This window comes from Ambystoma mexicanum, chromosome 7p (assembly GCF_040938575.1).
Source record: "Ambystoma mexicanum isolate Mex_15411 chromosome 7p, UKY_AmexF1_1, whole genome shotgun sequence".
Taxonomy (NCBI): Eukaryota; Metazoa; Chordata; class Amphibia; order Caudata; family Ambystomatidae; genus Ambystoma; species Ambystoma mexicanum.
This window is the reverse complement of record NC_090939.1, coordinates 797,607,226-797,630,001: the sequence shown is the minus strand read 5'-3', so window position 1 is coordinate 797,630,001 and position 22,776 is coordinate 797,607,226.

Here is a 22,776-nt window from a genome sequence, read left to right as displayed (position 1 = left end):
AATAAGCAAGGAAAGACATTATAAAAGGATACGGACAATAATCAAGGAAAGACATTATTAAAAGGATATTTACCTTTGGAGTGGTTCAGCCACAGCCAGTCTGGGCTGCCATGCACATGGACCAGTGAAGAAACTCGGTCCATCTAAAACGCCCCTGCAGTGAGAAGCAGGACAGAGAGCTCACCATCATCATTAAACAGGTGAGACTATATGGTTGGTGCATGCTCACCACATTCTGGGAAGAAGGGTTTGAGGGACACAGCAGTCATATCACAGCATTCTCACAACCTCTCATATCCTTGCAGGGACAGTGCCAACAAACAGCGCAGTCCACAACACATGAGCAGGGGAAGAAGCCTGACAAAGGGAAGCCATTTCCAGGGAGGGGTGCAACCGTGCCCCAACGTCCCCGCAGAGACCAGTTGAGCATAACAGTATATGCCACAAAGCTCATTCCAGACTTTTATTAAAGGTGACAAAAAGAAACCCTTGGAACCATGCCAAAACGTTTTTTGTGTGATAAACATAACATAAGTTATTAAGAAAAATGTGATTTGGGCCTTCCCTACATTCCGAGAGATTTGAAAATTGGTGTGTGGGTGAAGGAAAAAATTAACTTGGGAACTATGAAGTGCCATATTTTTCACTGATATTGCTGCTGAGCAAACAAAGAACAAACATATCTCTGCATAGGAAGGGTGTGCTGACTTAAGATTAGTATCATCTGATTTGCCTTAAAATATAGTTCTTAAAAATATATCTATAAATAAAAAGATTTGAAAAATTAGGGTACTTGTCATGTTTCAACATGCCAAATCCACATGTCAGTTTGGGATGACAAAGCTTTCTCCTCCCATAGCTTTCCTAACTCACACCCCTCATCTGCTTGTCCTATTAGCAGACAGGTGGGAGGTGATTAGAGAAAACCAACCAATCCCTTCTGCGGGAATCATGACAATTACATGATGTCATTTGCCCTATAAGTAAACCAGTTTGCATTAGAACAGGGCTTTTTCACATATTCCGGAAGGTAACCTGCTGCTAAACTCTTGTGAGAAACACCCAAGCAGAGAGGCCCCAAATCTTGCATTGGAGACAGGGACCAAGAGACATAGAATCTGACTGGAACCCCTTGGAGGAGCTAGACAGTACTATCCTAGAATGACACCCTTGCTGTTCCAGAGGTGCCCTGCTGTTCCCTGATGCCCATTACAAGGACTCTCATGTAATTAAAACTAGCCCAAAGCCATGGATTCTGTAGGCTCTGCATTGTTCACGTATTGTTCTAGTTATTTCCCCATAGCAAAATATCATGTTTGTCTGTGTAGATCCTTAGCATATTTAATTCAAGAAAATCAATTAATTCTCTTAAAGAAATCACAGGATGTGTTTTGTTAGCATTCAAAAATAACAAGCTCCACCTAGTGTGTTTTGAACCAGTATAGACATAAAGAGTTGCCAAAAGAATGAATCCCAATACCCTGTTTTGACATGAGGGTGCACGGTGCAAAACAAAATTCACCATTGACCCCCTTCATTTTAAATCAGAAGTGTGAATTCTTGTATTTCCTTTGCATGTGTGGTGGGGCAAATGATATTGCCCCTTTGTGCTCTGACTTAAACCACAGACCCTGGCCTGTTCTTTTTAGGTTTGGCAAAACAAATGTTCCCATTGTTTTTCTTTTCCTCATGTTGCATGTGTGGTAATAAGTGAAACAATGTTTTTCCCCTTGAATCCCTTTTCCAAAGAGTGCATTTCTATCAGAACCCAAAACTATATTCCCATTGTGTTCCAACTCTCTGCCACTGGCCTTCAATTTGGAGAGGTCAAGTATAATTGATGTTTGCTGGGTGGGGGTTGCTGGGAGAAAACAGTATTATAACCAAATCAGCAATCACTATGGGCCTCATTACGAGGTGGGTAGTAAGGGGTTAACGACGCCGGTAAAGGTGCCGGAGTTGTTAACCCCTTGCCGCCCTATCACGAGGTCCACTTGCGGGACCCGCTCTGGACGCCAGGTTTTACCAGAAGTCCTTAGCGGGTCCCACGAGCATCCCAGGATGCTAACAACAGGCCCGTCATTAACAGGCCCATTGTTAGCATGCTCCACATTCCAATTGAGCCCTATGGGGGCTTAAATGGGAATGGGGATGGTCCGGGTTCCCTGTATGGGAAAATACCCGGCCCTCCAAGGTCAGAATGGCCCGGTATTTCCCCATTCAGGGAACCCAGACCTGAGTTTGGAGGCAGCCTTGCTCGTATTAAGGGCATGGCTGCCTCCAAACTCGTAATGAGGCCCTATGTGTCTTCAATTGTTCTTTTTCTGTATTGGATGGGTGATTTGGAAAGAAAGCTCTGGGAAATTGTGACTGCATAGCTCAGTATTATCGCTGTGTTTGTGCCATTACGGAAGTCATTTTTGTTCTTGTTTTGTCACAGAATTGGTGGCCGATGTTAGTCTGTCAAATTTGGTTTAAATACATTATTAAATATATATTCTTACTACACATCGGCCTGGTTCCTAGTCCATCGTGGCACCAGATATTTGTTGAGGTTGGGTGCGAAATAGGTTGGAGGCCTTACCAAATTGAATCTGAATCAAAATCGTAGTGATTTGTTGTGTGCCACCTTGATTGGGGGATAGGAACTCCCTGATGTGAGTCTAACTGGGTAATAAACTGTGACAGAACTAAACAAACTAAACATCTATGGGCCTCCATATAAAGGGCCCTTCTAAAATCTAATTTAGCACTGACTATATCTCTGACAAAAAATCTAAAAAATCGCCACACTCAGATAAGGGCAGATCGGCAAAAGTGTTTTAATGTAGTAATTCATCTGGAAGGACATGTCAAGATGGGTGTCCAACAAGAGTTACTTTGGAAATAATAGGGATTCTACCAGAATATGTATTTTTCCCTTCTTCATATGATGCTCTGAATTATTGAGGGTGCAGCAGGATACAATAGCCACAGACACACTAAAGACTTGCTCAGACTCTTTACTGGCAAGAGACAGATAAGGGTGACTCTGGCAACTCCTACATGAGGTACAGACCTGACAAACAGCTTACTGAGCCGTTCATTTAGTGGATTATCCTCCTTACCCATGTGGCATGTATCAAATAGACACCTAGACACCTACTTGCATTTCACTTTATTGATTATTTTATCTCTGGTGTCAGTGAGTTACGGGGTGTCCCCACAATTAGTCTTGGACTTGTGTCAAATAGATATGCCTCCACTTTCTGAGCTGCTGAAGGTCTACTGTACGTTTTTTAAAAACCATCTTCATTGAGGGTTCCTGATTGAATGATAATCTCTCACTGCAGCCTATTGCTGCAGTAAGTAGAATTTATAGACGATATGTCAAATGGCAATGTACTGCTTGATGATGAAGAAGAATATGTTCTTGAAATCTATAGTGTATTTGAGGTTGTTACATGTACCCCCTTACTCTTTTTTCAAACAATTGGTTTCTTCACCAGCTGCATCAGAAAATCTTTGCACATCTGAACTGTGTCTCATTCTGATGGGTTCCCATGATGCTGAAAGAAGAACTTGAAATGTGGGTCATGATATGAGGACATGAAATAGTTGGGGCCTCATTACACGGATGGCGGAGAACCATGGCGCTATTAGCCATGGTTCATGCCGGTAAAATACCGGAACCGCCTTGGCGGAAAGGGGAATTACCGCCCCATTCCAAGGTTGGCGGGGCGGTAATTCCCCCTTCCACCATTGCCCTTCCCCATTCCCATTTTTGCCCCATAGGGCTGCAAAAAGCAGGCGTTAAATCTCCCAACCCGCAAAGGGACCTCGTAGTAAGGCGGTAAGGATTAACCGGTACCGGTATTTTACCGGTACTGGTAAATCCTTACCGCCATCCGTGTAATGAGGCCCTTGGTGTTATATTTAATTGATTTTATGCATTGGTTCACATGCAAAATTGAGAACACATCTTCCACCAGATGTGCAGTAGCCATTTCTCCAGAAGAATCATGATCCCTCATCATTTTGCGAGTTCAAAATGTAAACAAGTAGAAGAGCCTCATTGAGAGATGCTCTATGCTGGCTAACACTGTTGGTAGTCTCAAAAGTCTGTTGCACACAATAGACATCTGACAGCATGATCTATTATCTCGGCATAAATAATGTCTTATCTAAAGCTCACCAGTACCTGTTCCATCAGTTATGGGAATACATTGTTCACTTAGCCAGTTGAATATGTGCAAAGTACATTTCCATTTAGTGGCAATTGCACTCTTCATGTGGTGCTGTAGCAACTACTGGCACAGGCACAGTTGGTGTAGAATATTTCTTGCACTTAAGGTCTGGCTGAAGGTTGAGATCTTCTCGGCCATGGAAACTATGTCAATTAGGGGTTGTCAATTGCTGATGAAATGTGTCACCACAACGTGAAGGATGTGTGAGCTGCAGGGAACAGGTATGGTTTGCCAAACTGCAATGCAGGAAGGATGTTAGATCCATTTTCAGCAGAACCAAAGCCAAGCTGCTGGTGTCATGGGCGTAGCCATTATGCAATAGCATCCCTTCAGCATCTTCCAGATGTCAACTTCACTATGTTTTCTTACTTCAGATCCTTGCACACATAACAGAGCCTGCTGTTGGACTGTATGTTGTTGCCACCCTCTAGGAATACTTAGGGATCCAGGCTCCTTTCTGAAAGAAGAAGAACCAAAGTGCACCCAGTCACTGGGCACCACCATATTGTCAATGCTTTGTCCTCTGTTTCAGATGTCCATGCTGAAGTGAACTTTTTGGGCCATAGAATAATATAGTGCCTGCCCGTATTGCAAAAAATAATGCATTGCAGAACTCTGGTAATACCTTGCATTAAAACAAAAGAAAAAAACTTTGATTTGAAACTCCCAAGTGGTGGTAAACATTCATCGTAACTCTTGGAAACCACAAACAAATTCTGCAAAGCATCATGTAATACATGTTATCCTACTCAAAGGGGTGCAGAGTTGGGTCTAAGCATCTGGAGCCATGTTTTCACATCAGCAATACTTTCTGGGTTGACTGTGTGGGCCAGGGGTGGAATGCTGAGTAGCTGAGGAGAAGAGGGCTAGAGTTCAGGTCTTGTTTGTTCATTCCACGCCTGTGCATAGTGTGGCATTGTGTTGTGCCACCATGAAGATGAGGTACACAAGTTGACCTCAGGTTTTCCAACACATGTGCACACAGTGCAGATGGAGAGATGTTGTTGTTCTTTGTCTTAGTTGAAAACATTCCAAACTTTAGATTTTCATGATGAGCTAAGTTGAGCTAGTTGTGGAGCTGGAGTTGGCAGTCTGGATACCACACACTAAGGTTTTGCACATCTGTATCTTGCAGATTGTGTTTGAAAGACACTGTACATAAGTAGACAATTAGCTTTGTCCTTTGCTCTCCACACTAAGCAGTGCCACATTGTCCACCTCCTCCTCCTCCTGTTCACTGTCATTGTTTTGCAGACATATGTGTTTCTGCTGTTTTTACCTAGATCCATTAGAGCATTCGTCTAGTTCTTAATTATCCCTTTTCTATGATTCAATGCATGGGACTGGTGGAGACAAGAATAGTCCCTTATCCTGTTATGTTCTTGATGTGCTGATTTTCTTAGATAATCACCTGCTTCTAGGATATCTGCTGTTGGTTCTGGCACATTGTGCGCCTCTGCACACTATATCCCCTGGCTCATCATACTCTTCTACTCATTGTGTTGTTTTACATGGTTCACCATTTTCCTTTACACTTTGTTTTGTGTCTTCAAGTTCGACATGTTCCTCTACACAACATGCTGTATCAGATCATCAGTAGCAAGACTCTGCTCCTCTTCCTCATCTACCCCAAAGAGATTAGACAGAACCACGTCTCCTCCTCCAACTGCATTACCTGAGCATATACTAGTACCTCTTGTTAAGTAGAAGCTGATAAGTGCAATATTGATTACTTCAATTTGTTGTGCAATATCCTGGGCTCCCCGGTGAATGCACCAGCTGTACTGACTGATGTGCAAACCCATGTTCAACACCCTGTACCCAAATGCTACTGTTCCTTCTCATATGACTTTGTGGTCCAGAACATGTAGCACAGAAGATAGTCTTAAAATGATCTTTTCATGCCTCAAATCAATTCAAAGATTCCTGGCAAGGGAAAGATGAGACAGTCAGTTACAGCACTGAATGTAATCTTCTCCTGCTTCCCAAACATGCTGCTCCTTTTTCTGCTCAAGCAGCAAATATATGGACTGCTCACAAAGAGACAACCCTCAGTTGCTGTGGCTCAATGCACTCTCTTTCCTATAATGATTGCTAATACATTTCCAAAAATGACTCCATAAGCAGGGAGGTTATGGACTGTCCACACAAAGAAGGTGCACCAATCTCAAAAACAGCTTATTCTAATGCAGTTGTCTAACCTCCCCCAACTAAAGCCTGCTTTAATGTTCTCACTCTCCCCAACTAAAGCCTATTCTCCTAGCTGCTTTTCTACCTCTAGCTTTTACCTGCACAAGATAGATCTCACATTTGATTCAGACAATTCTGTTTATGTAATAGTTGGCATTAAACCTCGTGGATCACCCCAAACCAAATATCCCACAAACCTTGGAAATGTTAGCTTCATGAAAAAGGCTGTACATCTGGGTGGTTTTATTGATAGCTGAATATGATTACCAATGCCCAATTTAATGTGATAAAGTTCCAGTCACCAATAATTCGATCATCAATTATAATTTTAGGTTTCTCTTGCAAACAGTGATATACAAGTCTTACTGGCAACTGGTAGACTTAGGAAATAAAGAGAAACTTAAGGAATCACATTTATAACACCATTCTGGGCTATACCATACTTGCTGATTTCAATCATGTATTTGTATTTGTATTTTATTTATTTGTAGAGCGCACCTGGCACACAGGCAACTGGGCGCATATCTTGGTTTATGACATTACAACAGTATACATTAATTATACATCATCAGCATTCATTAATTACAAAGGAACACTCTAGGTTGAAGCAACGTGTAGTACTTCCAAAAGATATACTTACAAAAAATATAATTCAGGAAAGAACAGAATATACAGATCATTATAATAATAACTGAGTACGGTAACAGTGTGGCGAATTTAGTTCCCACAAGAGAGTATTCAGGACAGTAGTGAGAGGTGATGCGTGGGGTAGTCTTGAGCAGTAAACCAAAGTTTAGCATTGCTTTTAAAGGAGAGGAATGATGATTCTGTTCTGAGCTGGTTGGGTAGTGAGTTCCAGAGTTTGGAGGCCAGGAAGGGGAAGCTGGAGCCTCTAGCTGTCTGAAGCTTTAATCTGGGTACAGAGAGACCATGTGCTTGGGCAGCTCTATAAGGGCCGTTAGAAGTGTGTGGATTGAAGCGGCTAGCCACGTAGTTTGGGTGCTTGGTTAGCCAAGCATTTGTGCGTGAGAACGAAGGTTTTGAGGGAGATTTGTTGTGCTACTGAGAGCCAGTGTCGGCTACGTCTGGAGTCCAATATGTGTTGGTTCCTGGGAATGTTAAGAGCAGCACTAATGGCATTATTTTGGGTGACTTGTAGCTTGTTGAGGTTACGTTGACTTGTGGCTAGGGACAATGCATTGCAGTAATCCAATTTAGCCATGACGAGGGTCCTGGCCAGGATAGTGCAGTTGGCAGTGGTGAGGAAGGGGCGACACACTGTGATAAGTGGGCCGTGTAAGCAGATGCCGAGATAACAGCATTCGTTTGTCTGGTTAGTGATAGGGTAGAATCAAGGTAAATGCCTAGTGTTTTGGTGTCGTTGGCGACTTTACTGGTGTTGCCATCAATGATAAAGGATTTAAAAATGGGGTCTAGTCTGCTAAGTCGGTGATAGGATCCCATGATGAGGAGCTCTGTTTTGTCATCATTGAGGCAAAGCTCATGTTGAGCCATCCAGGCCTGAATGACGGGATAGACATTGTTTAATGCTTTGGTGTCAGTTGTGTGGTCGCTGGTGATAGGGATGAGTAGCTGGGTGTCATCTGCATAGTTAGTGTAGATGATACCCAGAGAATCAAGAAAATCAAAGAGAGGTTTTGTGAACACATTATAAAGCGTGGGTGAAACACAAGATCCCTGGGGGACCCCACGGGGTTCCAGAGATGGTTCTGCGGCTGCAGTGGGAGAGAAAACCCTCATGGATCTATTGTCCAGGAAGGATCTAATCCAGGTAGTGGCCTTTTCTGAGAAGTGTACTGCCAATTTGAGGTGCTGGCAGAGAATTTGATTGTTCACCAGTTCGAAAGCTGCCTATAGGTCTAAAAGTAGTACTAGGGACAGCTTTCCATTGTCTTTTAAGTCCTCATTTTGGGTTTTAAGATCTATGAGGGCGGTTTCTCTTCCGTGTTTAAGATGGAAGCCTGATTGCCTGAGGCATAGAAGTTTTCCTCTCATAATATGATTTTGAATTTCCTTCACATTTTACACAAATAGGTATAGCATATTACTCATGATCAACATGCAAAATGATGGATTTGGATTTGCAATGACTTGAATCAACACTGCTGAAACCAAACTGTTAAGATATAAACAGGGCCTGATTTAATAAGCATTTTTCAAAGGGATTACACAATTGTAAAACAATTTTGGAAATCAGATCTACATTGTTTAAACAGCTTATCGTACACATTTTCAGAGAGAACGTTCAAATGAATTGCATGTGAACATCTTATACATTGGTGCAATTATAAAAATCATACACAGGGTAATTTATAGATTTCAGCGCAGAGGCAGCGCACGCGAGCAGCGCAGAGAGGGAGCATGCGCCAGCGTGCGCCAGCCATGTGCGCTAAACAGGATTCTGGCGCACCGCGTATTCATAGAATTCCCAAGCCATAATGAGCGCTGGCGCAGAGAACATCCTGCGGCGCCAGTTACGCCCCCAAGAACGCCCCTTGCGCAAGGAAATGCCATTGAAATCCCCAATGCAGCGCAAAGGGCCACGCTAACCCTGGACCAGCTTACAGGGCCGCAGCACTGCAATCGCGCGAGCGGGGAACGTGTATTTCTGGGGTGCGCTGGTATTATCACATGCGATAGGGCTTGTGCGAGCGGGGTACGTGTGTTTCTGGGGGTGTGCGGGAAGTGTCACACGCGATAGGCCTTGGGCAAGCGGGGTATGTGTATTCTGTGGTGTGTGCAGGGAGTTTAACATGCAATTTCGCTTGCAGAGTGGGGTACATGTATTCTGAGGGGTGCGCAGGGAGTTTCACATGTGATAGGCCTTGGGCAAGTGGGGTACGTGTATTTCTGGGGGGCGCGGGAAGTGTCACACGCGATAGGCCTTGGGCGAGTGGGGTACGTGTATTCTGTGGGGTGCGCGGGCAGTTTCACACACGATTCCGCTTGCAGAGCGGGGTACGTGTATTCTGAGGGGTGCCCGTGGAGCTTCACATGCGATTTTGCTTGCAGAGCGGGGTACGTGTATTCTGAGGGGTGCGCGGGGAGCATCACACGTGATTTCACTTGGAGAGCGGGGTACGTGTATTTCTGGGGTGCGTGGGAAGTGTCACATGCAATAGGCCTTGGGCGAGTGGGGTACGTGTATTCTGTGGGGTGCATTGGCAGTTTCACACGCGATTTTGCTTGCAGAGCGGGGTACGTGTATTCTGAGGGGCGCGCGGGGAGCTTCACATGCGATTTCGCTGTCTGAGCGGGGTACGTATATTTCTGGGGTGTGCCGGAAGTGTCACACGCGATAGGCCTTGGGCGAGCGGGGTACATTTATTTCTGAGGGGCACGGGAAGTTTCACAGGGAATAGGCCTTGGCCGAGCAGGCTACGTGTATTTCTGGGGTGCGCAGGAAGTGTCACACGTGATAGGCCTTGGCGAGCGTGGTACGTGTATTCTGAGGGGTGCGCGGGGAGCATCACACGCGATCTCGCTGTCTTAGCGGGGTACGTGTATTTATGGAGTGAGTGGGAAGTGTCACACGCGATAGGCCTTGAGCGAGCGGGGTACATGTATTTCAGGGGGGTGCGGGAAGTTTCACAGGCGATAGGCCTTGGGCAAGCAGGGTACTTGTATTTCTGGGGTGTGTGGGAAGTGTCACACGTGATAGGCCTTGGGCGAGCGGGGTATGTGTATTCTGAGGGGTGCGTGGGGAGTCACACATGTGAATTGGCAGTGTGGGTACTCCCAGGTGTGCCCTCTACCCCTCCCCAGCCCCTGCAGGCAGCCCACACCACAGGGGACTACCCTCCACCCCTGGTCATGTCCCGTAGGCAGCCCATCCACCATGGGCATGCCCTGCAGGAAGCCAATCCACCATGGGCATGCCCCCCAGCCAGCCCACATGTCACCATGCACTAGTGAGCATTGACTCATATCCCCCTGCACCCCCACCCCTCCAGCATTGACAGGCACCTGCCAGCAGGACCCAACTCATGTCCCACTGCACCCCCACCCATCCAGCATTGACGGGTACCTGCCAGCAGGCACCGATTTATGTCCCCCTGCACCCCCACCCATCCAGCATTGACGGGTACCTGCCAGCAGGCCCCGACTCATGTCCCCCTGCACCCCACCCATCCAGCATTGACGGGCACCTGCCAGCAGGCCCTGACTCATGTCCCCCTGCACCCCCACCCATCCAGCATTGGCAGGCACCTGCCAGCAGGCCCCGATTCATATCCCCCCCAACATGTCATAAAGATACACATTCATGGGCCTCATGTCCACCAAAATCCCACTGCACGCCACCCCAGTCTTGAGACCCAATCAAGTCTCCCATACACCCCACACTGAAAGGCCTATTACATGACACAAACCACAAGTTAACTATGTACATCAACACATGTCCGTCAGACACACACACTGGGTGCCAGTGATTGTGTAAACCCACATTGTGACATGCAGTAAACCAATGAGCGAATACCTCACATGGAAGTAATAAATCAAAATGTATTTTGCACAAAATGAAGGTAATGGAATGAAAACATGAAAAGAAATGCATGTCCAAAAATTAAAAAAAGAAATGAAGTCTCAATCCAAAGTAATCCAAAAGAAAGTTTGTCCAAACTCTCCGTCCACCAAAGCAAATCCAAAGGAAACGTAAATTGTAAAATCCATTGATCCATGGTGATTAGAAAAAGATTGTCTTCATAAATCCACAGTTCAACTATGTACAACGATTCAATCCAGGGCCCATGAGCCCAACAAATAAAATGAAACCTATAAAAAAACGACCTAAGAAATAACAATATACAAAAGGGTGGGGCATTGTCCAAGCACCCCAAAATAAAGCAAAACGAAAATGAAACCTAACACTACAAACTATATACAATGGCGGCAGGCAAGTCCGACGGCTCACTTTTTGATTTCCTGGGCCAGGGCATCATCGAACTCCTCGTCTATGTCCTGGAGGTGGGGTTCTTTCATGGCCCTGAGGTTTCGCAGGGACGATGCCATGTTCAACTCCAACTCCTTGCGAATTGCCTCGAGGCACTCGGTCAACCTCAGTGCCCTGCGCATGGAGTTCTCCGCCCTCACCGTTGTGAGCCATGCCGCTTCTTCCCGCCGCCGCTCCGCATCTATGGCCTGGCCCAACCGCTGCCACACGGAAAACACTCCCAATCCAGGGTCCCCCTGCCCTTCTGCCGATGCCTGCCCCTCTGATGTTGTTGGCCCGAGCCATCTCGCTCCCACCTTCAGCCTGCTGCTGCCGTGCATGTGCCCTGCCTGTTGTTGCCTGCACGTCATCCTCCCGCTGGGGTCCAGTTGTTGGGGTGGCCACCCCTGCTGGACCTATGACTACCGACTGTGGCAGCGATGTGTCCTCCACCAGCCTGGCCGCTGGGTCAGAGGCAGCTCCACAGGGTACCCAGGTGATACATGGGTGGGAAGATGGCACGGAGGATGACTGGTGCATAGGGGGTTCAGGTGAGGAGGGGGTCATAAGAAGGTCCAGCACACAGAGGAATCCAGCACTGGTGACTTGTCCTAGTAGGTCAATGCGGTCAATGAAGCATCCGAGATGACGTGCAGTGTCTTCACGAAAACACTGCAGGTCAGCTCGCATGCCCAGTTGACGCAACGCCATCCCAGCCAGGACAGGCTCAACCCGGTCCCAAACTGCCACGTCCGCAGGGAGAGGAAGGCCAGTTGTTGTGCACTCATCCCCTCCCTAAAAACGGGTCTGGATGTAGGTATCCCTGCTGGTGTGGGATGATGCAGTCACAGGATCAGGGACAGGATTACACACAGGCACCTCCGCGGCGGCCTATGCTGCCACCTATCCCTGCTCCTGGACTGCACCACAAGCACAAGTGGAATCCCCCCTCCAGACCCCGTGTGTGTCCCTTCCACGGCCTCCACCAAACCCCCCACCAACCTGGATGACTCCTTGCCATCTTCCTCCGTCGGACCCTGTGGGGTCTCAACAGTCCCTTCTGCTGCTGAGGAGTCCACCTCTGACCTCCGCCTCTTGGACCTACCCTCGAATTTGTGGCCTGGGACATGGCACCAGACTCCTCACTCCCCGACAAGATGACAACATGGGAGGGGAGCTGGGCCTTGCGTCTCCGGCTGGCGGTGCGATCCCTGCCGCTTTGCTCCACAGCACCCTCTCTGCCCTCTTCATCAGTTGACGCTACAGACAGGGAGAGATAGAACACAGGCATCAGGGCACTGTACAATGGTCTGATACACACATGAAAGTTGTACATGGGTGGCAGTGTCAAACTTCAGACATGGCATCACACTCCCCAACACACATGTCATTTCAACTCACACACATGAGCAAATCAACAGGAATGTTGCGCCAGGCAGCACCATCCATATTCAAACAACAGCATGAGCAGCCAAAGTTGAGCATGACGTCACATGCAACACGGGGAGTGCAGAACACATGCACACACGCCACCAGACTTACATGCATCTGTACATATCCACCACCTGTTGCAGTGATAACATCGCCATCCATGTCACATCTGGCAATTTACTCCTACATGTCACTGTCACATGCATCCATGTTGTATCATGCATACTTGTCAAATACACACACATGCACATGTACATAGTGCAGATACATGCAGCTGGAACCAGCATCCATGTGTGACACCACAACCATGCCACAGTACATACGCAGACATTTTAACATGTGTGCACCCACACATGCATTTGCCCAGCATGCATTTGAACACATACACCATTGATGTGTCTCACACATGACAGGACTCACATGCGGCAGCCTCATGTCCCTGTACATACACAACCATACATGGGCCTACAAAGACATATGTTGAACCTGCACACTCCTGCACACCTCAACATGCACAGCGTCCAATCAGTACGCATGTACTCTTACCGCTCAACTCCAGACAGGTCTGCCTCTCCAGGACCTGGATGTGGAGCGCTGGGTGTATACGTTCCAGGACCCTCATCTGGTTGTTTGTTAGGCAGACCTGGCACCCCTCAGCATCCACTGCCTTCAAGAGGCGCCAGGCCTTGTTGAGGGTCCTAGACCTGAAGTCCTCCCAGCACTTCCGGACGTGTTGAATGTCGCAGGCTGCCACCCTCTACGCGTTGATGGCAGCCACAATGTCCATCCAGATCATCTTCCGTCCTTCATTGTCGGCACGCAAACTTCCAAAGAGGGCATCATACTGCCCCAGGACTTGCTCCACCAGGATACCAACTTCATTGGCACTGAAGCTGGTCACCCTCTGCCTCTCTGGCTGGGGGTTGCCTGTGGTGCCAGATGGTGTTGTGTCCGACATGGCAACTACAGAGGCAGGTGTGGGTGGGAAACTGGGTCCTGGGGCTGGGCTGTGGAGTGATGGTATTCCTGTCGGGAGTCTTCTGTTCCAGCAGGGGTGGTCGCAGCAACTGGATCCCTGCAGATGGCAGGCAGGCAGCAACAGATGGCAGGTGGGAGCGTGATCGGGGATCTGGGGGGCAGGAAAATGGTCTTCTGGGCAGGAGCGTGGTCTTCCATGTGTTGTTGCATGGCCAGCTTGATAAGGAGTGATTTGGCATGTGAAAAAACTGCACGTAAGCGTGTAATTTGAGGATAGGCCCTTAGCGCGTAAGCGTGTCTGTGAAGTTACACACGCAGGCGTTTCCCACAAGACGGGTGCCTGTTCATTGTACACGTGAAAAAAATGCATGTCCGGGTGTCACTGCATGTAATTGGAGGAAAGGCCCTAAGCGCGTATGCGCGTAAGAGATGTGGCATGTGTGGCTGGCCTAAAAGGTACCGTAGGACACAATTTTATTGTATGTGCTTTTTGTGGAGAGCGAGCGGGTGATTCTTGTACTTCTTGACGGTTCACACGCAATTACTTCACAACGGTTCCAGTTCGTACTCCCTGTTTACTCAGACAGCGTTCAATTCTTCTTTGGGCGGGGGTGATGCCAACGCGCACACGTGCGTCTTTTGCCCGTTCTTTTTCCAGGCAGACAGTGAGTTGCGCACGGATTTTCCAACGGTGGTTGCCCCCGTGTGTTGCATATCCCTTCACAGGTCATTGTAGGCTGCGTGTATCACGCTTACACTTTTTTTTGTGTTTCTGGGTGCCACAGCGTAGTGCAGGTTCATTTTTCCACGCACGTGGTCTACTGGGGGTTTGTGTGCACGTTTAATTTTGTTTTCTGGGTGACTATGCATTGCGTGACCCATCATCTTCCCCCAGGGGTCACAGACAGCCTTGCTAGAGCATTAGGGTACGAATTCCTTCTAGTACCCTACCCCTTTCACCCCATTGCCCAGGACAATTGTTTACTGCAACTCCCATATGCACAACAACATCAGTACCATTGTTGGGAAGCGACCAAGCAGTAAGGGACGCAAAGTTGGGTGCGGTAGGGGACATGGCCAGGATGTGCAGGGTGGCCCAAGAGGCCAGTGTTTGGAGGACCAATCGGGCCCACCTATGCCCCCCAATGGTTGGGGGAAATGTAGCTGACACCATCCCAGCTCAGCCCTTGTCAAACCGGCCCACATTGTCAACTGAACCGGCACAGGATGACTCCCAGGCTGACTTCCGTGTCACCAAGTCTAAGCCACGTGTGGTGGTGAAAGTTGCTGTCACCAGGCCACGTGGATCTGGGGCAGCAATGTCATCTGCTGCCCCAAGCAGCCAGAGTGAGGAGGCTGCAGGGGCAGCTGCAGCTCAATCCACCCCAGATCTGAGTCTCCCAGCCGGGACAGTGTCAGTCCAAGTCCATCACACCGAGGCTGGTCCTGCCAACATCACCCTGCAGCCAATGCCTGCAGTGAGACCTTTGGTAATTGTGCCTTTGGAAAATTCCAGTACCCAGTCCACCTGCGCTTCTGCCTCTACCAACCAGAGCGGCGTAAGCCACTCAGGTTCCGCACCACCTTCCAAGAAGAAGAAGGTTGCTCTTGCACTACAGGCTGGGACCCCAGACACGGCTACACACTCCGGCACATCAAGGAAGCCTAGCTTCAATGAAGCCGAACTAGATGCACTTGTGGTCTATGTGTTGGCACACAGCCACGAAATGGTGGCGACTGCAGGATGCAAGAATACGCCTGCTCAACGTAGGGCCCACTGGCAGACCATCGCGGACCACATTAGTGCCCTCGGATTTGTGAGTTGCACAGCTGATGATTGCTATAAGCGGTGGAATGACCTGAAACGCAGAGCAAAGAACAAGCTGGCTTCCAATCATGCCTCTACTCTGGTGACTGGCGGTGGTTCTCCACCAGAGGACAACCACTCACTGAACATGAGTCTGTCGCTGGAGGCTTCATCACAGAGGATCATGGGAGACCTACCAGATCTTGAAACATTGTCCGGTGAGTGGCCATGCATGTGTGTGCAATCCATGTTTATGTTGCTTGGGTGATGTGTTCTGATTGAGTGCCAGGTGAGACTGTGTAGTCATGACTGGTATGGGTCACCCATGTGGTCCCTCCAAACCATTCCCTGGACTTGGGTTTGGGTATGACAGTATCCCTTCTGACCACAGTTGCCAAATTGCACCAGATTACTGCAGTTGCCCTTCAACTGTTATCTTGCAACAACATTGTTCAAAATGTTTTCCTGTTCATTCAGCCTGATTGTTTCAATCCTTGCCATTTTTAGGGCACATTTTATTGATATACAGCCACAAATGTGACATGCTTCTGTCATAGATTACACCCCACAATGGCCCACATTTATTACCTTGTTATGGGAATGATTTAACCATTCAGGCTAATTGAGTAATGGGCTGCACACAATCATTTTTGGGCCCTGTTTGAATGTTGAACATGACTGCTGTCTTCGGTCATGTTGAAGTGACCAACCATAGATGTATTCATCTGCCTGCCATCACTGTATCAGTGAACACTGGATATGTTGCAGCGTGTGGCACATGCATGTTTTGTCACACTATTTTTCATGTTTTATCTAATTATGTCCATCTCACATGGATGGGTGACAGAACTGATTTCCTACCATATTGCTGTACTTGTCACATGTACCATGGCTATGCTACGTGGCATCTGTGTGATGGCATGTGTCATGTATGTGTATTGGACATGCCACTCACAGGCTAATGTGTGATGCCAGTGCTACTCAGCATGATGCACAAGTATTGCTTTTCCATCTTGGAGTCCTCAGTATCTGCTTTTTGCCTCCCCTTCCAACTCATTGACAGTGCATGCATGCCAGGGTTATAGTCGTGTGGGACATGTGCATTTATGTACAGGATTGCTGCCTCGTCAGGCCTATGTGTGTGCTATGGTGCTCATGCCTGTTTCCATTTGTTATCTTTCATGTTTTTGCAGGTGATGAGGCACTTGATGCTGTTGAGGAGGAGGAGATGGTGCAGACCCAGGAGGAATCACAGCCACAACTGGGCACCATTGGAGGACGTGGGGTGGTGGTGGGTGAAAACCCAATCCACCTGCAAACCCTACTGTCCACAGGTATCTCTGGGTACACCTCCGCAGACCTCTATGAATCAGGTGCTGAATCGGACAGTGAGACATATGTGCCATCGCAGGTGAGTGTTTCTGGCTGGGATGGTGTTCTGTCCAACCCACCTGCACCAGAGGTAGACCCCTCTATGGGGATTTCAGTGTTGGTAAGTCCGCCTTTGGCGGTTATGGATGCAGGGTCACACTCCACAATATTTGCTCCTGTTCCTAGGCCAACAGATAAAAGGAGGAATACAGTCCTGCAGCCTCAGTCAGTGCCAGCACAGCAAGGTGCAGATCGCCTTGCCCCAAACTGGTGTGGTGCCGGCCAACGTGGTGGCCGTGCGCCACCAGGATATACTGTGTGGGAGAACTCCATGTACAGTATAGCAGAACAACAGGGGTCATCGTGTGAAATGATGGCTCGGGCAATGGATAGGGTGGCCACTTCCATTCTCCCCCCTGAAAGGCAGATGGAGCTCCTGCAGCAGGCAACAGACTCCATTTGCCACTCACACAGGAAGGACATGTTGACGTCCAACAAGGACCAACGGGCTGCACTGGAGACTCTGCATGCAGCCATATCTGTAGAGTTACAGGCCCACAGGGAATCCCTGAGGTTAGAACACGGGTCCCTCAGAGATACTCTGGGTGAACTTGAGGTTTCCCGGGATTTTACATCAGAACAGCAGCTGGAGCAGCTGACACGTTCACTCTTAGTTGAGCTCCAGGCAACCCATCAGGAGATCTGGGCATCACGTGAGGCCATGCAGGCAGAAATGCGTGCTACCCGTGAGGTGCTGCATGGGGATCTCCGTACCATCATCCTGCAGAACCAAACCTTCCAGACCTGCATGTTTGCTGCCATGGAGGACCATACCAGGGCTTTGTGGGGGCTACCTCCCATATCACAGCCACCTCCAGATGTAGCAGCAGAGGGTGATGACAGCGTTGGCAGTTCTCCCACTGTAGGGTAGCCGTGCAGGCGGTGAGCCCATGGAGGTTTTTTTTTTCTCAGCATCCATGCATGTGGGTGTTGGGTTGCACCCTGTACCTCGTCACTCCTGGGTGCCCTCCCCCCTGGTCCACACATGGCCATTTTTAATTTATTTTTTTAATTGTATTTTTACAGTGTGTTGCTTTGTGTGGCTCCTGTGGGCATCCACTGTGTATTCCAGCTGGGCACATGCAGGCTTGTTCTGTCTTTGGGTTAGATACTTGGTCTTCTGACACACACACCCCTCCTGCTTCCCCTTTCCATGTGCTTGCAAAGGATGTGACCAAGTGACAGTAACTTTCACAGTGACATTGGGCTCCCATGAGCTGTGTGGGCAGTCTGTAGTCAAAAGTGTTTGTACATCCCTAGTGGGGATTGTTGTTGGATTCTACACTGCAAGGTGTATTGATATGTGCTTGTGCATCCATATCTTTCTCCTTATATACATGTAGGTTCTTCATGTCTTCACAAGGCCGTCTCCTTTGCAGATGCAGTTCATGTTGTATGCAGTACACTGAGACATTTACCTGACAGCAACACTCTGCGGTTGGAAGGGGTCAATGTGCTGCCTTAGTCAGGTTGTGAGACTTGCACTAATTTAATTTTTTCCTGTCATATATTGCCACGGTTTCATCCTGTGCTGATGTTTTGTGTTGCTGGTAAGTATTTGTTCATGTGTGCTGTTTCTTATTGATTACTGAAAGCTAATTGTCTGTGGCCTGTTTACATTAGGGACAGTGCACTTTGTGACACTTGTGTCATGTGTTGTACATTAATTTTTTGCTTACACATTGCAGCCATGCCATGGTGTGTTGGGTAGCTGAGATGGGGAAAGGTTGGGTGACATGACACTATTTTGATGTGGTATTTTGCAAGGGGGTAGTCATTCCTGCTGCAAGAATGTGTGTCTTTTTGTGACATAGCATTGGTTGTCCTTAAGTAGGTAGGGATGCACACAATGTAACACTTCCAGGTGAACAATCTCAGGCTGGTATGGCTGTGACAGTTGACTGTCCCTTTTGTCATCATCATTGATTGTCAGCTGGTATGTGCCAGGCCTGTGTGCACTCCGCAGGAGAGGGATTTTAGGTGAATTAATTTGCCACAAGCTGGGTACGGGCTGCCTCACCACTTTCACCTCCCATGCACAGCGGCGGTGCATGTGGTTGGGGATGTGGGGGCACCACCATGTCCACCGTCACGCCCCTGCGGGTTGCAACGTTGTGCAGGACACATACTGCCGCTATGATCCTGCACACTACTGGGGGTGCATATAGCAGCTGCCCACCAGAGCGGTCAAGGGGGTGAAAGCGTGACTTCAGCACTCCGAATGTGCGCTCCACTATGCCCCGGGTTGCAATATGGGCTGTGTTGTATCTTACCTCGGGTGGTGTGGTGGGGTTCCGAATTGGCATCATCATGTAGGTGCTCAGAGGGTAGGCACTGTCCCCTGGGGAGGTGATGATGGCTATCATTAGTGGGGTTGTCACCTTACTCAGTTTCGGACATGCATGCATGTGCAGAGACATTTATACTCACCAATCAGCCATGTGTCGCCAGGCCACCCAGCTTCCAGCTCCCGGTTTAGGGTGACATTCTGAAAATGAAACTATCATGGCTTGACCCTGGATAGTTAGCATATACTGAAGTGATGATTCCCTTGGCATCACATACTACCTGCACGTTGATTGAATGCAAGTCTTTGCAGTTTCAATAGATACGCTCAGTGGCCCTGGGAGGACGTAGAGCCACATGGGTGCAATCAATGGCACCTAGCACTTTGGGGAAGTGTGCCACCCCATAAAAGTCCTGGACTATGGCACGCCTTTCTGCAGGTGTTCTGGGCATGTATATGTGCCTGAGGACTGAGGGGCGTGCAGTCATGATGGCCAACACCTGGTGTAGGCAGCTTGACTGCATGGCCTGTGACCCACCCCCCACTATGGCTCTTGTCTGCTGAAATGAACCAGTAGCCAAGAAGTCCAGTACATTGAGCACCTTTTCCAAGGGGCTCAGTGCTTGCGAGCACAGGGTGGGTGATGTTAGGTCATCCTCCCACTCACTCACCAGGTCGAGGATTATTTGTGGTGGAAACCTGTACCTCCCATACACCTGGTCATCAGGCATCCCAAAAAGGCTGGTCCTGGGTAAAAAAATGCGGGGCCTGCCTATCCTCCTCCTCCTGCGGTGTCCCACGACCACTGCTGCGAGGAACGGTATATTAATTGTAGCGTTTGAGCTTGTTTGTTGTTTGCGCTCACTTTTATGCTGGCGGGCCGCTTATGCCTGCTTCCTGCTGGCGTATGTGTTTCCGGATTAGCACGTCTTTTTTGGTGCACGCCTTTCCGCTTTTCGATTCCATGAATACGTGTTGTTGGCACGCGTGTGGGCGTTGTGAGAATTTACCTCCTGTACTTCCCCCGTAACACCCACATTTTCATGCGTTGTTCCCCATTCTGCGGGTTACACCCCGTGTTCTGCCCACTTTTGTTGTGTACGCTGCGCTATGTGCGCTTTCCCTGTGTGCGTAGAGCACGCCGTTTATTGACATGTGCGCCCGCATGCACCACCCACGATTTTAGCGCACATCCCAGGATTTACACGCGCACTGAATTCCATGAATCGATGTGCGCGGCTTTGGCAGGCGTGTGCTGCAATTTTTACGCTTGCGCTCCCCTTTTTGGCGCACATTTATTCCATGAATTGGCCCGATAATGTGTATCTGCTTTCCACTTCACTAAATGTTTGTGTAAGTTACCAGTTAAATGCGTTGAATATGTTTAGTGTTTACAATGTGTCATGTTACTTGGTAAAGTGTAATCCTTTCACATTATTAAGCAATTAGTTGAAGATTTAGGTATGATATTGTAAAATCAACTACCCTTTTTGGAAGGTTACAACAAAGGACATGTTCTTAAATGGGTGTATTTTTCCTAATTATTCCAAAATGTCTGAATCAACTCTTCTCAGGAGTTATACAGTATTATGCTACGTTGTGTCTTCTGTGTGCCCACGTCACACATCAGTGTAGGAGTGGTCACATTTGTGAGAATTCCGTGTATAGAACATTTTTTTAAAAATGCAGGGGATTCACACACATTTTTTTCACATGCACAAAAATGGCCACTTGACACATGATATATTCACAAATTTGGGAGAGTTTACCATGACATTGCTCATATTCAGTAGGAGGAAGCACACATAGCTTGCATGAGCAAACACAAAAGGTTTCTGCTCTGTGTGCTGCATTACTGGTCTTTCGATATGCAAAATGTGAAGAGCAAAATTAAATTGACTGTTTTTAAATTTGTTTCGGATGAATTTATTGTATACGACCAATGTTGTATGCCTCCATTTAACATGCCACCTCATTTTGCAGCACTGACGAAACCAAGGAGGGGCAAGGAGTGAAGATACGATTGCTGCTGTTCTTAACTCCTCTGACTTGTGAGTGTGCCACGTTCTACACCATGCAGGCATATAACAAATGGATTCCTATGGAGCCCACCTACGATTTGCACCTGGTCAAGACCAGGTAAATCGCATAGGAACCCATTGTAAACGCTGGCTGGAAGTAATTCATTTCTGTTAGATTTAGGAACAGAAGACATGGTTGTCATCACAGCAGTGTGTGACTGTAAATATTCAACAGTGGGCATAGGGTGCTTTGAGGTATTTTTGACTATGGGCACAAGGTGCTTGTTGTTGTGTCATTGCTGATTTTCCCTCAAAAGACAATACGTCTTACAATACATATGTTTAAATGCTAGATGAAATTGTTTTGAAGTTGATGATGATAGTTTATTTATATAGTGCCTATACACAATGTGTTTGAAAGCGCTTTCACTATATGTTCTTTTAAATTGAAAAGAAAATGGACTGATGTGATTAAACATTCCAAACTCAACCCCACAAATCGGTAAACAACCTACTCCATCTAAACCAGCACATCGCTTCAACTTCGCTAAAGTTTCTATACTGCAGGTTGAAAAAATAATACTTTCACTCAAACCATCCAACTGCTGAGGAGGTAAATGTCCTGCCCAAATTATAAAAGACTCTGCGAGGGTCCTATTAACTTTCATCTCGAAGCTTATCGAGGTGTCATTCACCTCAGGCACCATCTAAAGCAACCTTAAGGATGCTTGGGTACTACCTCTCCTTAAGAAACAAACACTGGACCCTGCTATACCTACGAATTATAGGCCAATCACAACGGTGCCATTCCTCCTAAAGATAATAGATAGGGTGGCTTACATTCAGATTAAGGAATTCTTATAGCAGAACCAACTTCTTTGCACTCGACATTCAGGTTTCAGACCACAGCATGGGACTGAAACAATGCTCATTGACCTTAAGGCACAGGTTGACGAGCTGAGAGACCCAGGAAAATCTGCCTTACTACTTCTTCTGGATCTATCAGCAGCATTTGACCTTGTGGACCATAAGGTACTTTGCAACCTCCTAGAGTCAGCAGCGCATTTCTTGCAACATGCTATAGCTTGGATCCAATCTTTCTTAATGGAGAGAACCATGAGAGTCTTCTCCACCTCAGAAGGTTCAGATCCCATTCCCATCACTAGCGGTGTTCCTCAGGGGTCCTGTATCTCCCCTTCCATGTATAACATATTTACCAAGCCCCTTTTGATGATCTGGACTGTCTCGGCGTCACCTACACTAACTATGCAGATGACACCCAGATTCTCATGCCACTTACAGGGGATTACAATCAGGATTTGGCCTTGGTGAATAGAATATACCTCATCATCCAGGCATGGATGGCACTCCATGGTCTAAGCCTGAATGATGATAAAACGGAACTCATTCTGGGGACCACATCCAACAAACTTGGCCATAATTATACCTCCTTT